Source organism: Triturus cristatus, chromosome 6 (assembly GCF_964204655.1).
Source record: "Triturus cristatus chromosome 6, aTriCri1.1, whole genome shotgun sequence".
Classification (NCBI taxonomy): Eukaryota; Metazoa; Chordata; class Amphibia; order Caudata; family Salamandridae; genus Triturus; species Triturus cristatus.
In genome coordinates this window covers 1,636,720,680-1,636,735,447 of record NC_140589.1, presented here as the reverse complement: position 1 = coordinate 1,636,735,447, position 14,768 = coordinate 1,636,720,680, and the positions used below count along the sequence as shown (strand labels likewise).

Below are 14,768 nucleotides of genomic sequence, written 5' to 3'. Positions count from 1 at the left end.
TTGGAGTGGGGGGAGTAGGTTCCGTTCATAACGGGCCACAGGGTCCAAAGTTATGAACACTCCCAGGTATTTGAACCCTGACAGCGCAATATGAATAGGGCAGCCACGCGGAAGGAGAGGAGCGTCCCCAGAGAGAACATAGACGCATGACTTGGCCCAGTTAATGACCAAGCCGGAGTTGCGACCAAATGAGTTGAGAACATCGACCAGTACTATCAAAGACTGCCGGGGAGATGTGAGGTACAGGAGAATGTCGTCCGCATAAAGAGAAATGCGGTCCTCAAATTCAGGCGTCCATCGAATGCCGCGCAATGAGGGCTCCCATCGTAACCAGGCAGCCAGAGGTTCCAAGGCAAGCGCAAAAAGGAGAGGTGACAGCGGGCAACCCTGCCGCGTGCCTCTTCCCAACCCGAAGGGAGCCAACACTCTGCCATTCACAACTACCTGGGCCAACGGTTCCTCATACAACAACCTCACCCAACCGATAAACCCGGGGCCAAAACCAAATTTCGCAAGCGCCGCCAAAAGATATGGCCATTCTAGGGTATCGAACGCCATAGTGGCATCCAAGGACGCCAAAACGGCCGGTTCACGTATGTACTCCGCTCTGGCGAGCACTCCATGAAGACGCCTCAGGTTCAGGGCCGTATTACGGTGGGGAATGAAACCGGACTGATCCGGATGGATCAAGTCGCCGACGACCCCAACCAGACGGTTAGCTAAAACCTTAGCAAGAATTTTAGGCTCAGCATTTAATAAGGAGATGGGCCTGTAAGAAATACACCGATCCCGCGGCTTCCCCTCCTTGTGAATCACAACTATGGTAGCGAGACGCTGATCATAGGGGAGGGAGCCCACGTCACGTGCCTCAAGAAACATGTCGCGGAGATGAGGCGCCATCTTATCCGGGCGCAATTTATACAGTTCAATGGGAAGGCCATTGGGACCCATGGCTTTGCCGGAAGCGATCGAGCGAATGGCCAAAGCAATCTCGTCAGGCGACAACGTCGCATCCATCAGTGCCCTATCCGCCTCAGACAAAGACGGCAACACTATATCTCTCAGCAACAGATGAGAGTCATCCTCAAGACCATTCGAGACTGGAGAATAGACGTCGCGGAAATAAGTCGCGAAACATTCAACAATTTCCACAGGGTCAGTCACACGCACGCCATCCGCTCTCTCAATAACCGGCACCACTCGACTCGCTCTCTCCTTCTTGTCCAACCATGCAATCAATTTACCAGCCTTGTCCCCCACGTCGTATAGGCGCCCCTGTTGCTCTCTACTCATCACTTTGGCTGCGTCAGTAACCAACGCTCTATAGTCGAGCTGCTTAAGACTAAGAACATGCAACGCCTCTTTCGTAACACCCAGTTCCAGGTCCCCCTCCAACTTGGCTATGTCGTTTTCAAGGCGAACCACCTCTTCATTCTTGCTTTTCTTGGAGTGGGAAATGAGAGAAAGAGCCTGCCCACGGAGCACTGTATTGAAGGCCTCCCATAACGAGACAGCAGAGGATACTGACCCCACGTTTTCAGTGAAATAGCGGTCAATAGACTTGACCAGGTCCGCCCGGATTTTAGGATCACGCAGGTACCAGGGGTTTATCGGTGCCACCCTCCCTTCAGCCCCGTGTGTGACCTCAAGGTGCAACAGTAGTGGGGAGTGGTCGGAAATACCCCGGGCCAGATGTCTTACTTCTCTAATCATCCCAGCTTGGGCCGCCGGCATAAGGACATAATCAAGTCTCGACAAACTCCCATGGGCTCCTGAGTGAAAGGTGTATTGCGCCTGCCCCGGGTGCATTAGTCTCCAGCAGTCTATCAGTCCGAGGGTATCTATAAAGTCACTCAGCCAGGCCTGTGCCCCCGGGAGATCCCTGGGAGGGTGACGATCCGCCCCGCCAGATACGACAGAGTTAAAATCGCCCCCCACCACCAGAACCCCCCCCCGGGAGTCCCAGGACCATGCGCCCCAAATCAGCGAAAGTTACGGTCTGTAATCCTGGCGGGACATAGACAGAAACAAGCGAGATGGTCCTGCCCTCCCATCGGCCTACAAGTGCAGCATACCGCCCCCTATCATCAAGGATCACATCGTCCACCTCCAACGGGAGAGAGGCTCTGATCAGGATGCCCGCCCCGCGTGAGCCAGAAGTGAAACCAGAGTGCGCAACAAGACGATATCCCCTCCTATTCATAGCATGGCAAGAATTCCCAATTAGATGCGTTTCCTGCAGAAAGACAATATCTGGCGACAGTCGTTTCAAAAACTGCAGCACTACTCCGCGTTTAATCCTATCTCCCAAGCCATTCACATTCCACGAGAGTACCCTCAATCCCCTACCCCCCATCCCATCCCAGCGCACAATCCCCCCCCCAGAGAACACGATCCCGACCACCAATAGTATAGCGTGAAGTTGCCTTGTAGAACATTCAAACATTCCCCAACTCCCCCCTCCCCCCCAACCTTCCCGTTACAACTCCCCCCACCCTGCGTGAGCCCATGTAGCCCCCCCAACTTGCAGTGTGCCCGTCGCCCTAACATAAACTACTCTACAAAAAGAGAGACCCCAGAGGAGGAAGGAGCCCCACTGAGCACCCCACAACCCCCGGGCATTGAATAGAAACACCAAACCAAAATATGGAAGTGTCATCACAGTAGTCAGTCACCGGGAACCAAAAGTCTAATCCTGTCCATCCAAGCCCGCTCCGTTCCCTTCGGTCTGTCCCTCTCGACGTCGGTGCTGAGGCAGGGTATCAAGCCAATCTCCAGCCTCCTCCGGCCGATCAAAGAAGTGCGTCCGATCCTCAAACTCAACACGCAACCTGGCCGGAAAGAGCATCGCATATTTCAGGTCCATGTCTCTCAGCCACCGTTTAACGCCCATGAACTCCTGTCGCTGCTTTTGGACCAATTGTGTAAAGTCCGGGTAGAAGCTGATATGAGTGTTCTCGAACTTCGTCGGCCCACTCACCCTCGAGGCCTGCAATATAGCATCCCTGTCCCTGAAATGAAAAATTCTGGCGATGATGGGCCGTGGGGGAGCGCCCGGTTTGGGCTTACCACCCAGAACTCTATGGGCCCGCTCAACTGCAAAGAATTTACTCAAGCCTTTGGGTGCGAGATGGTTGATCACGAGGTCTTCCACGAAGAGGTCAGCCGCAGGGGCCTCCGCTTTCTCCGGTACCCCGATTATACGCACATTATTCCTCCGAGCCCTACTTTCAAAATCCTCCAGTCGACGGACAGACAAAGCGGTGGACGCCCGCAGATTACGGACCTCCGCTTGCAGGTCAGAAACGTCTGTTACCAGACTCGACGTCGTCAGGCCCAAGGATTTGACCTTTTCATTTGTTTGTGAAAGGTCCGCTCTGACTAGTTTAACGTCGATCAAGACCGCGTCCAATTTATGGGCCAATGTGTCGAATTGCTGACCGACCGCCACTTTCATCTCATCGATGGCGCCCATGACGTCCTGCAATGTTAACTCCGTTGATGTTCCCGGGCCATCCTTTAGTCTCTCCGGTGACTTATGAGGGCCACCAGGAGAACCTCTCGACTGGGTATAGCGGTCCATGCTGTTAGCTTGAGTATGAGCTCCCCGCCTAGTCGTCTTGGATTTTTGCTTATCCCCGTCCAGTCTAGCCGCCATTGTCAGATGGTCACCAAGGGTGTCGGCCACCAACACGATGAGCAATCTCCAGAGAGCCAATCTAGGGAGCCTCGGTGATCCCGAAAGGTAGCCCAGGCTAGTGTCCAGGAGCAGGCAGGATACTCAGTCGTCCCACTATAAATCGGTGCTGACAATCCAGGGCCCCTCAGTTTCAGCGAGGAGACCCGAAAGTGAAAGTAGGGGGTGCGCACCGGTCCAAGTCACGCATGCCGTTGTTGTTCACTTTCTGCCCGGGCACCATGCCAACTCGAGTCCGGGGCAGGGTCCAGAGTAGGCCGCCAACTTGGAATCGATGCTATTCCGGTTCCCGATGTCCGATTCAAATTTGGACAACAAGTATCACCTCCGCGTAGGTTCGCCCGTAGAAGCCCGTCGATGGAATCAGGATAAATTCAGGATAGACGTGGGAAGTTGTGGAGGCCCGCGGGAGCCCTGTGCCTACGCGGCCATCTTGGTTGCGCGCTAGGCTCCTCCTCGTTGAATTGGATTTTTAACATATATTAAAAATAGTGGCTGAACCATTTCTGTACCTTGTACCAAACCCAAGATAGCATAATAAATTAATCTGCACTCTAGTTTTCCTCATAGGACAGCGAGAGCCTTGAGCAGTGAAATAGCTTTTAGAGGGTTTTCACCGTAGGGACATCAAGCCTCGAAAAATCATAAAAAAGTTACTAGACCTGCAGGTCAAGTGACTCCAATAATCTAATTGACCTAACTGTAATGCGCTTGACCCATAAACTGGCCTCAAACTATGTGATCATAGGCAAATATTTTATTTCACGGAGTCACCTTTTTCTTCAGTTATATATGACAGCACCTTCAAATATGAGAGTTCAGCATGCCTGCTGGGCAAAAACTCTTTTGTTTGATTTAATAGACTAAACTTTTGCCCCAAGCATAATAAAAATCTAGTAAGCATAAGGGTACACGTCCCCTGATTTGCGTCTTAGTTCAGCAATAGCATTGTCATCAGAGTGGGTGCAGGAATATTTCTCAGTTCATATTAGAAAACTTTCACTTTTCTAAAATATTTTTCTAAAGCATGATGTGTTAGTGTACAGTCCTTTACAGACAGCACATTTCGATTGAAATTGCCACAAACAATTCCACTGATATGCAGTTTTGTTAATACAACTATATGCCTACGAGCAATGTTGTTTGGAAATCGGGTTTCAGCAAATATTTATCATTTGCACATTACTGTGTAAATTGTTTTGATCCTATTAAAATCTTTCTTTCCCTCAACACTTCACAATTTTAAAAAAGTGCTTTTCTAACTACTGAAATATACTTTGAAGTATTTATACAGTTAATTTACAAGCTATTTAAATGCAGTGCTAGATGCAATTATATCCTACAGTCTTTCATTTTAGACAGCCTGTACCCCATCAGGATTGTCAGACAGTTCTCTTCACTTTTCTTTCTCTAACTGCAAAGTGTGAGGAATTTGTAAACACCAGTCTCAGGGATAAAATAAGCAACAATTACAAAGGCGAAGTGCACTCTCCAGGTCTAACAGCAGACCTGGAGAGTGCACTTCGCCTGGGGGCACCCTTCTTGAATCATATATTACCTACTGGCGGTCGCCAGTAGGTAGATATAGTTAGGACCTATTTTCCATAGGAAATCCGCAACATTCTATTTGGAATAACGTTGGCGCTGATTGACGAATCTTCGCGAAATTTTCCAAACTTTTGGCCAGCTCCGGTCCGCTCCTATCCTGAAAATTTCACGGTGATTCGTCAAGCGGGGGCCGAGACAAAAGGGGGGTCCCAAAACACGTTTTCCCCATGCATTTTCCCATAGGACATGTTGACGCAGCTACAGCCCTAACTGCTGAACGGAATTACACCAAATTTGGCAAAGAGGTAGTCCTCAGTTCAGACTCGTGCCTTTTGCTTAAATGGTGTAGTTCCTGAGAAAATTAGAGTTAAAAAGATAGATATATCTATGGCCTCGGAGGATCCGCGCACCCTCCCCGCACCCTCCCGAGCACGAGCTGAATGCTAATTGGCTGCCAACACTCTGAATCAGGAAGTGTTGGTAGCCATCTTGTGCCTCGGTAGAACCGAGGCACAAGAAAACCACAAGAAAAAGCGCAAAACGCGAAAAGGGGGCAGGGTAGAAACACCCTAGGCCTGCTCAGGGGGTCCCACAGGGACCCCCAAAGCCCAAAAAATGTATTTATTTTTTAAATCGCAGGATGCGGGCTCCCGTGCTTCGTTTTTATTTAGCCCCTGGGGGGGCCAAGTCCCCGGGGCAATATGTATATTATACATACAGAGGGGCCCCCCAGCCCTAGGGACCGCCACCCCCCGGGGCTTATCTGAATTATGGGGGGGGCTCTCAGCCCCCCCCAGCCCCGGGGCTTTATTAGACATGGGTGGGGGGGCTCAAAGGCCCCCCCAAGCCCCGGGGACCGCCACCCTCGGGGCTTCACGGCAATGTATGCGGGGGCACTAATTATTTAACATAGGGGTCCGTTACAGACCCCCAAGCCCCGGGGAGCACCACCCCCGGGGCTTTAAATTAAGTGGGAGGGGGGCCACGCAGCCCCCCTCCTGGAGCCAATGATGGCCCTGGGGACTGCCACCCCCCAGGGCCGGCTCCTGCAGTGTCCTGGGGTGCCAACCCCCGGGACACTGCTGTTTGCAATGGCAGGGCGGGAGCCTCGCGGATCCCACCCTGCCATTGCAAACTGCTTTGCTTCATTGAAGCGAGAGCAGGGAAACCTGCGCTCGCCTCAATGAAGCAAAGCAGATTGCTTTACCACATGGGGAGCAGCAGGTTAGCTCCTACCCATGTGGAAAAGCAATGCCGGCTCCCCCAGGAAGCGGGGAGCTGGCTGGGACCGTGTGGGGAATGGGAACCCCCCATGGTCCCCAACGAGGTGGCCAGGCCCCGGGGGATGGGGTCCCCGGGGCCAGTAGTGGCCCTGGAGGGGGGCCACGCGGCCCTCCCTCCTAAAAAAGAAACAAAAAAAAAAACGGCGCCGGGGGATGGGGTCCCCGGGGCCAAAAGGGGCCACAGGAGGGGGGGCAAGGCAGCCCCCCTCCAAAATACAAAAATTTAAAAAACAAAGGGCCATGCCCCGGGGGATGGGGTCCTCGGGGCAAATTAGGGCCTCGGGAGGGGGGCCACGCGGCCCCCCTCCCGATTTTTGTTTAAAATAAATAAATAAATAAAATTCCTAAATATAGTTAGGAATTAGCATTTAAAAAACCTTAGAAATTCACTGAAAAAACAATAGCTTGTAGGGGTGTTATAATTAGCTGGACATTTCACTCGAACAAAACCATTGAAATTCCTCCGATATTGTTAATTGTACTAACTACATCTCGCGCGCCCACAATCCACTGCTGATGAGGTCACATATTACATCATTCATGACATGGTCAGTGACATCACTGATGACATCTCAAATGACATCACTGATGACATCATCCACGTGACAATCAGATACACCTCATCATACACTAGTATAACCTTTCATCACTCACTGTAAAATACAGAGTGCCAGATTTAAAACCATTGACACACCAATACAAGTTTCTAAACACCCACTCAGTGATTCCTAGATCTATACACACATCTAATCACTTACCTATAGATTCACTCATACATGCTGTCAATGATCAATAGAACACTATCAAATATACTTATACACCTATATCGACATTACACACCAGCACACATCCTAATCACTTATGAAGTCATTCTACTCACTTATGCAAACAATGGATCATACTTACTTCTACTTAGCTATACACTTATAAAAATACCACTTCATCTATTCATATACATAATAACTCCTACTTAGTGTGTTATAAAAACACTATTACAAGTATACAGTTATCCATACAGTCACTCATACAATCACTGAGTCTTATGTATACTTATTTATATACAACAACTGACACATACACTGACTTTTATTTTCCTAGTTTGTTGGACATCTGCCATTGAGACATATATTGGCTCATCGCCACACCCATAAAGATATTCACTCACCCAAATAACTGTTATAACATGCAGTTTTAACTTCAGATACCTACTGAATCAACTATTCACACATCTTTGGGCAGTCACATACCCCCCACCGAACCACACCCACATTCACTCTCCCATACAAAAACTCAGTTAACTAATCAATAAATAATATAGACTTTCACGTAGCTAGTAACCAACTGGTGCAGCAGTTTACACAACAACTGACAAAGTGATACAGATATTCACACAGTTTAGTCACTATCCAATATATTTAGTGAGACACTATAAATAAGTCAAGTAAACAGTCAATCACACTGCTACTAAATCCTCCATCCAGATATTTATATTTATATATCCACTCATTCTTCAATGCAAATTGCTATATATATATAATACATATTTAAATAACGAACCAAACCACATTCACTGGATGATGTCATCAGTGATGTCACTGACCATGTCATGAATGATGTAATATGTGACATCATCAGCAGTGGATTGCGGGCGCGCAAGATGTAGTTAGTACAACTAACTATATCGGAGGAATTTTAATGGTTTTGTTCAAGTGAAATGTCCAGCTAACTAGAACACCCCTACAAGCTATTGTTTTTTCAGTGAATTTCTAAGGTTTTTTAAATGCTAATTCCTAACTATATCAGGCCTGAAACCTATGTTTTTTTCAGTGAATATATATATATGTATATATATATTACCTACTGGCGGTCGCCAGTAGGTAGTTATAGTTAGGACCACGTTTCCATAGGAAATCCGCAACATTCTATTTTGAATAACTTTGGCGCCGGTCGACGAATCCTCGCAAATTTTTCAAAATAGGTGGGGCGCTACGCTCCGCTCCTACCCTGAAAGTCTCGGGGGGATTCGTCAAGCGGGGGCTGAGATAAAAGGGGGGTCCCAAAACGCGTTTTTCCCATGCATTTTTCCATAGGACCTTTAGACAGGGCTACAGCCCGAACGGCTGAACAGAATTACTAGAAATTTGGCAGAGAGGTAGTCCTCAGGTCAAGGAAGTGCCTTTTGTAGGTTTGGTGTAAATCTGTTCAGTAGAATCTGAGAAAATAGCCTTTAAATCAATATATATATCTGAGCCAGCTTACGGTGCGCTTACGGTACGCTTACCGTACGCGTACGGTGGCGTGCGCGAGCGCGATTATGATTGGCTCTTCGATCTTAGTAAACATTCGAATCTGCCGAAACCAGGAAGCGGCGGCCGCCATTTTCTCTCTCGCACTGAGAGCGATGATTAACAAACAAAGCACAAAAACATTTAAAGGGGCTGTTTTGACAGCTCCCACACACATAGCCATGTACAGGGAGTCCCCAAAGATCCCCCAAGGCCAAAAACGGAATTTTTATTTTTTCGCTAATGTCGCCGATTACGCTTACCGTACGCGTACGGTAAAAAAATATAAAAAAAAAATAAAAAATCCACACTAACCCCACCCCGTGTGCAATTGGTGACCGAAGGTCACCAATTGTGCATGGCTTGTCACATAAGTAAAAAACGAAAAGATTAAAAAAAAAAATATTAAAAAAAAAAAATTATCCACACTCTCTCCACCCCGTGTGCAAATGGTGCCCGAAGGGCACCATTTGTGCATGGCTTATAACTACTGCGAAAAATTAAAATATTACCTTTAAAAACGAAGTGCATCATATGTCCTCCATGTGCGCACGGTGCGCGAAGCGCATCGTGCGTACATGGCCCATCTAGCGTAACGTGGGCACGCGGTGCGCGTAGCGCACCGCGTGCCCACCGTGCGTGCACGGCACTAACTGCGTAAAGTGGGTGCGCGGTGCGCGAAGCGCACCGCGTGGCGCACGGAACAAACTGCGTTAAGTGGGCGCGCACGCCACGAATGGAGTAAAGTAACTTAGCATTTAAAAAACCATACAAATTCACTGAAAAAACCATAGGTTTCACACACGTTATAGTTAGGAATTAGCATTTAAAAAACCTTGCAAATTCACTGAAAAAACCATAGGTTTCACACATGTTATAGTTAGCGGAAATTTTACTGATAAAAAAACCAATGAAATTCCCCCGTTATAGTTAGTGCAGGCAACTATAACTCACGCGACCGCAATCTTCTGCTGATGACATATGTGTCTTTATGAAAAGAAAATATTTGTAATATATGTATAGCTAAAAATGTATGGAAGAAGACATGGGTAAATAAGTGTCTAAATACAGTATTAGCATCAGCAGAGGATTGCGGTCGCGTGAGTTATAGTTGCCTGCACTAACTATAACGGGGGAATTTCATTGTTTTTTTATCAGTAAAATTTCCGCTAACTATAACATGTGTGAAACCTATGGTTTTTTCAGTGAATATATATATATATGATTCAAGAAGGGTGCCCCCAGGCGAAGTGCACTCTCCAGGTCTTTATTGGTCAAAGGAAACAGCTTAGTTTCTAAAACAAAACACCATATGGCAGTCCTGGTATATATACCATAGCTATACAGTGGACACTGTAATATATTTGAGTGGCAGTCACTACTGTGGAACTATGGTTCAGCTCAACTTTGCATTACAAGACCTTATGATTGATTTGACCCCATTAACTGATTTGCACCTAACTTGGATATCACTTGGCATAATCAGCAAAGTTCCAGCACGCCAATTTTCAAGAAGATCCGTGCAGGAGAAGAAAGTTAAGCAGTTGTCAAAAAGTAGCATTTTCCCATTTTAGCTCCCATTGGAAATTGTGCTCGCACCTACAGCCAAAACCACTGAATGTCATGAAAGTGACACTTTTGTGAAAAAGTGACACTTTTCTGAGATTGTCTAGAGTTTAGCAGCACTGGGGACCCAGGACTTGCTTCCCTCATCATTTCCAAAGCTCCTGACAGCCCTTGCAGAGATAAGACTCATGGTCTTGCAGGACCTAGCCACGTTCCGCAAGGTTATCGAAATGGAGGGAGGTCCATGCACTATCTTGCATTTACCAATATAAACAGGCACCCCAATTCCACTTAGGCTGCCTTTCAACCTTGGTTCCAGTTTGTAGAGCACACTAGTTCTGTAAAAAGATTACCTGCAGATCCTTCAACTAGTTTCCTCAGTTTCTGCCCAGCTTGTCTGCAAGTTCCGTTCTACTGCTATGGTTATGTTACATCTAAAAAGTTCAAAAGAACGTTTGTGTTAATATACCAGATTTCAGTAGTATGTCAACAATGCAAGTAATAAAAGCAAGTCGATCCACCGACCTTTTAATCATCTAAAATTCGCATTTGCCCAACATGTGCATAAATCTACTCAGTTGATATACATAAATCTGGAAGTTCACAGATACACATAACTCCAGTGGCGTAGCTGGGAGGGGAGTGGTCTTCACCGGGTGGCACTGTTTTAGGGGCAGCGGAGGTGAGCAAGTTGTGTCTGTCGACTACCACCATCCCCCCGCCCCTCCCCTGAGAACAAGCACTGGATAAATTACTGAATGCTGCTCTCTTAGCGGATTATATAAATACAATGGTTCTGTCGGGAATTTCTCATTTCTTTTAGAAAGTTCAAAAAATATTAATTACATGTAACAGATATCAGATAAATGAAGGGGAAAAAAATGAGGAAAAAAGCACACACCAATAAAAAGTTTGCAATTTGGTAATTTAAGGGAATAATGTATTATGGGCTGTCGTAATACATAAGTTCAAAAGAGCAAAATATTGGTGACTTGTGGTGATAAAGTGACAAGTGATGATAAATAGTATATACAAAATTTTTCAAATGCGGTAAAAGTGAATAAGTCGAATAGAAAGGTACATTTATTTCTTGATATGTCTTTATGGTTTTTCACATATGCTACAAGATCCGATGTGAATTAATCCGTGATCAGAAGCATTGTGTAGACATATAAGGGTGCGTCGAAATTTCGACCCCGTGTAGAGCGCAAAATATAATAAGCGTCACGGCGGGTCTTCCTCAGGACAGTGCAGATGGGTATACAGGCCAAGCGCAGATTTTGGTTAATATCTGCGGGCGAGAAGGTTTTCTCAGTCAAAGTTGTAGTCTTGGTGAATCAGGAGGAGGCCTTGAAGATTTTTGAGGTAAAAGGATGATGTCTTCAATAAATTTGGGGTTTTAAGCCAGTCGCATCATTTACGCGATCTGTAGTTCAGCACGTCTTGTCAGCTCTCGGTCCGGTGGACAACTTTGACTGAGAAAACCTTCTCGCCCGCAGATATTAACCAAAATCTGCGCTTGGGCTGTATACCCATCTGCACTGTCCAGAGGAAGACCCGTGTGAATGCATGCGTATGGGAAGTCTACGATGGAAGTAGGGTTTGCAAGGATAAAAATATTTGTTTTTACCAAATTCTGGATTGATGTTAGATAGATATGATAAATTTGGAACCACTATGTAACAATGGCCTCTATATGATGAATCTGATAGTATTATATGATGAGGTACTTTGCATGGTATATTAAAACTTGATAAATAGATATAAAAATAATGAAAATTAAATACCTTTAGAATTATGTAGGGTCAGTGATTGTCTGATTTATTCAGAGTGTGAAGAAATATAGGTTAACCTGGAATATTATTTTGCTAATTGCCACACGAGCATACCAAAAGAAAAGAGACGTCTGCAGTATTATATGCAGTTCTGAAACCTTCATATGGATGACATTAGGGATCCAGACAACAATACAGTTGGGCACCCCAGGCAGTGATACAAGCCCTTTCCCATGCAGAGCACTTTTCTGTGCCAACAGTGCCCGGTCCCACATGGCTAACATCGCTGTATGCATTTGAGGTTCCAACAGACCCTTTCATTGTTTTCCTCATTGCATGGTCTGTGCTGGGACAAAGAGTCTCCTATGTCGGCGCCCTGCAATTTCTGCAATACAAGGCCTATGAACCACTGGGTATGCCACCATTCTTACCAATCTCTCTCTGTGGATCAAGGTGTCATGACTGCACACTCCTTAAAGAATGCAGCTTGTCTTCCCTAAGGTAAATGCAGGTTCACTGGAAATATCCGGCAGGGGAGGGCCAAATTGTGCGGAAGGGTTGACTAAAATCTGCGACAAGAAAATCCAAATGATGCTGTCTAATGCGGCACATATGTGATTGTATAACTGCATAATACTGTAAGTTTTTTCACGTTAGCACTATCTGGGCAAAGGTTTCACCTTATTAGTACAAGTTTAACATTGAAATACAGTAATAAGCTACTGAATTGATGTCATAGGCAAATATGAATCAAGCGGATGCTCCGTGACATAGGTCTGTCTCTGGACCAGGAGGGGCGTCCAAAGCTCTACCCTAGTGGTGGAAGGATGCTGCCTTCACCAGAAGTTAAGCAGCATGAACGCAGTAGTGGCTACATTCCGTGTAGTGATCAGTAGGAGTGAACGGGTCGTTTTTACCTCATGTCACTGGAGAGGGGCCTACAGACTTAGTCACCTTTTGAAATTTCTTCTGCTGTCTGCTTAACTCATCCTTGGTCTACATCAGTTAGAAGTAAAGTGCTGCACAGCGCAAGAGTGGTGATTCTATGATGGATGAAGGTGAGCCTGGAAAGGGTACAGAACAGGGATACAGCAGTGTTGTGCACTACCTGCATGGCGAGTGCATGTACTGAGTGTATGTATACCTGCGAGGAATACATTACATGAAAGATGGGGTGCTGTGCAGTGGAAGCATGTGCTGGGTGTATAAGTGCTTGTGAAAAGTACAATACATAAAAGGTTAATCAGGATAAATGTGTGTACTGGCAGTGCGTGTGTTTACACGTAGCACACCATAGCACAATACAGAAAGGCTACGGTACAAAACAGTAGGCAGGGCAAATGTGTGTGCTGAATGTATGTCTCTCTGTGAGGGAACAATGCATGAAAGTTAGTGGAGGCTGCCAGCTATCAGGAGTGGTGTGGCGGGCAAACCGCTGCTGGGAACACAAAACATACTACACTACACACAAAATATACATTAACAAAAATATAAAAGCAAAAAACACCCTTACCTGATCGCACTCTTCACTCCGGACTGATTTTCTTTCCTGCAGCACGCAGCTCTGCAGCGCCAGGATTGGATGGAGCGTCCTGGCTGGACGCTCCTTCAGGCCCTTTAGGCCTGTGCCTGGTCTCCACCCAGCTCTCTACGACAGCTAGGTGGATAGCTTCAAAGTGCGCATGCCACTTTGCACGGCGCAAGAAAGCTGTCCAAAGTTATATGCACACTTTGGAGCATCCAGCTTGCCACTGCTACTGTCTTCTGCTGCCAATCGGCAATAGAGAACACGCCCCGTATGTCTCTGGGCTCGGGCAGGCGGGCTGCTGCAGCGCGGACAACAGTAAAAAACTAAAATGGCAATGAAATCTTTTCATTGCCGTTTTTTTTTCTGGGCAGATCGCAGCAGGCGGGGGGCGACGCTCCCCCGTCCAAGTGAAGAAACCTCTGATGATGAAGGTAATAGTACTGAAAAGAGTATGTGCTGTGCACTAGGTGCCTGTGTGCCTGCAATGGTACATTACATGGAGGACCCTGGGTTTTATTTTGGGAAGTCCAGGCCTGCCTGGTGAGGACATGAAGAGTAGAGGAACCCCCCAGACATATTTGTGTATTGTTGATTTCCTGTGAGCTGGGTGGTGACACAGTGGAGAAGGGAGAGCAAGACTCCCCCTGTACACTTCATAAACTGTACTTGCTCTTTGATTCAGTGATAGATCACAAGGAAAGGGCCTGGACACATCTCAGGAACAAGATGGGGCTGATAAGTGAATCATAAAGAGTAGGGCTAGCAGCCAGGAACACGTTTCCCTGTGGCTGACATCCAGGCGTAAACTCTAGTTACTCCCATGGCCTGTCTTTTGGGACTATCAGCTTTGGAGTCTTTCCTGCTGTGACAGCGAGCCATTCAAGAGGAAGAAGAGAGAAAAAAGTGTAGACTTAAAAAGAAGCAGAGCCCCAGAATTAAACTTCAAAGACCCAGACTCTAAATCATATTTGGTGTCTGGAAAAGGACTTTAAGAAGGGGAGGTTGAGACCTCAACATTTATCATCTGCCAAGCAGCCAGATGAGGTGTGTGAGGAAGGAAAGTTCTGCAATACTTTTGCCTGTGAC

The 14,768-nt window shown here is 46.7% G+C and overlaps 1 protein-coding gene across 6 annotated transcripts in view; it reads right to left on the bottom strand.

Moving 5' to 3' along the window:
* Positions 1-14,768, bottom strand: part of THADA (THADA armadillo repeat containing) — a 1,526,823-nt gene that overhangs the window by 1,479,510 nt on the left and 32,545 nt on the right. For 4 of the 6 annotated variants that reach the window (XM_085612787.1, XM_085612792.1, XM_085612789.1 and 1 more), the window contains exon 2: positions 10,733-10,813. The exons of the other annotated variants lie outside the window; for them this stretch is intronic. The gene's annotated coding sequence lies outside the window, so the exon portion shown is untranslated. The remainder of the gene's footprint in view (positions 1-10,732; positions 10,814-14,768) is intronic. 6 annotated transcript variants of the gene reach the window in all.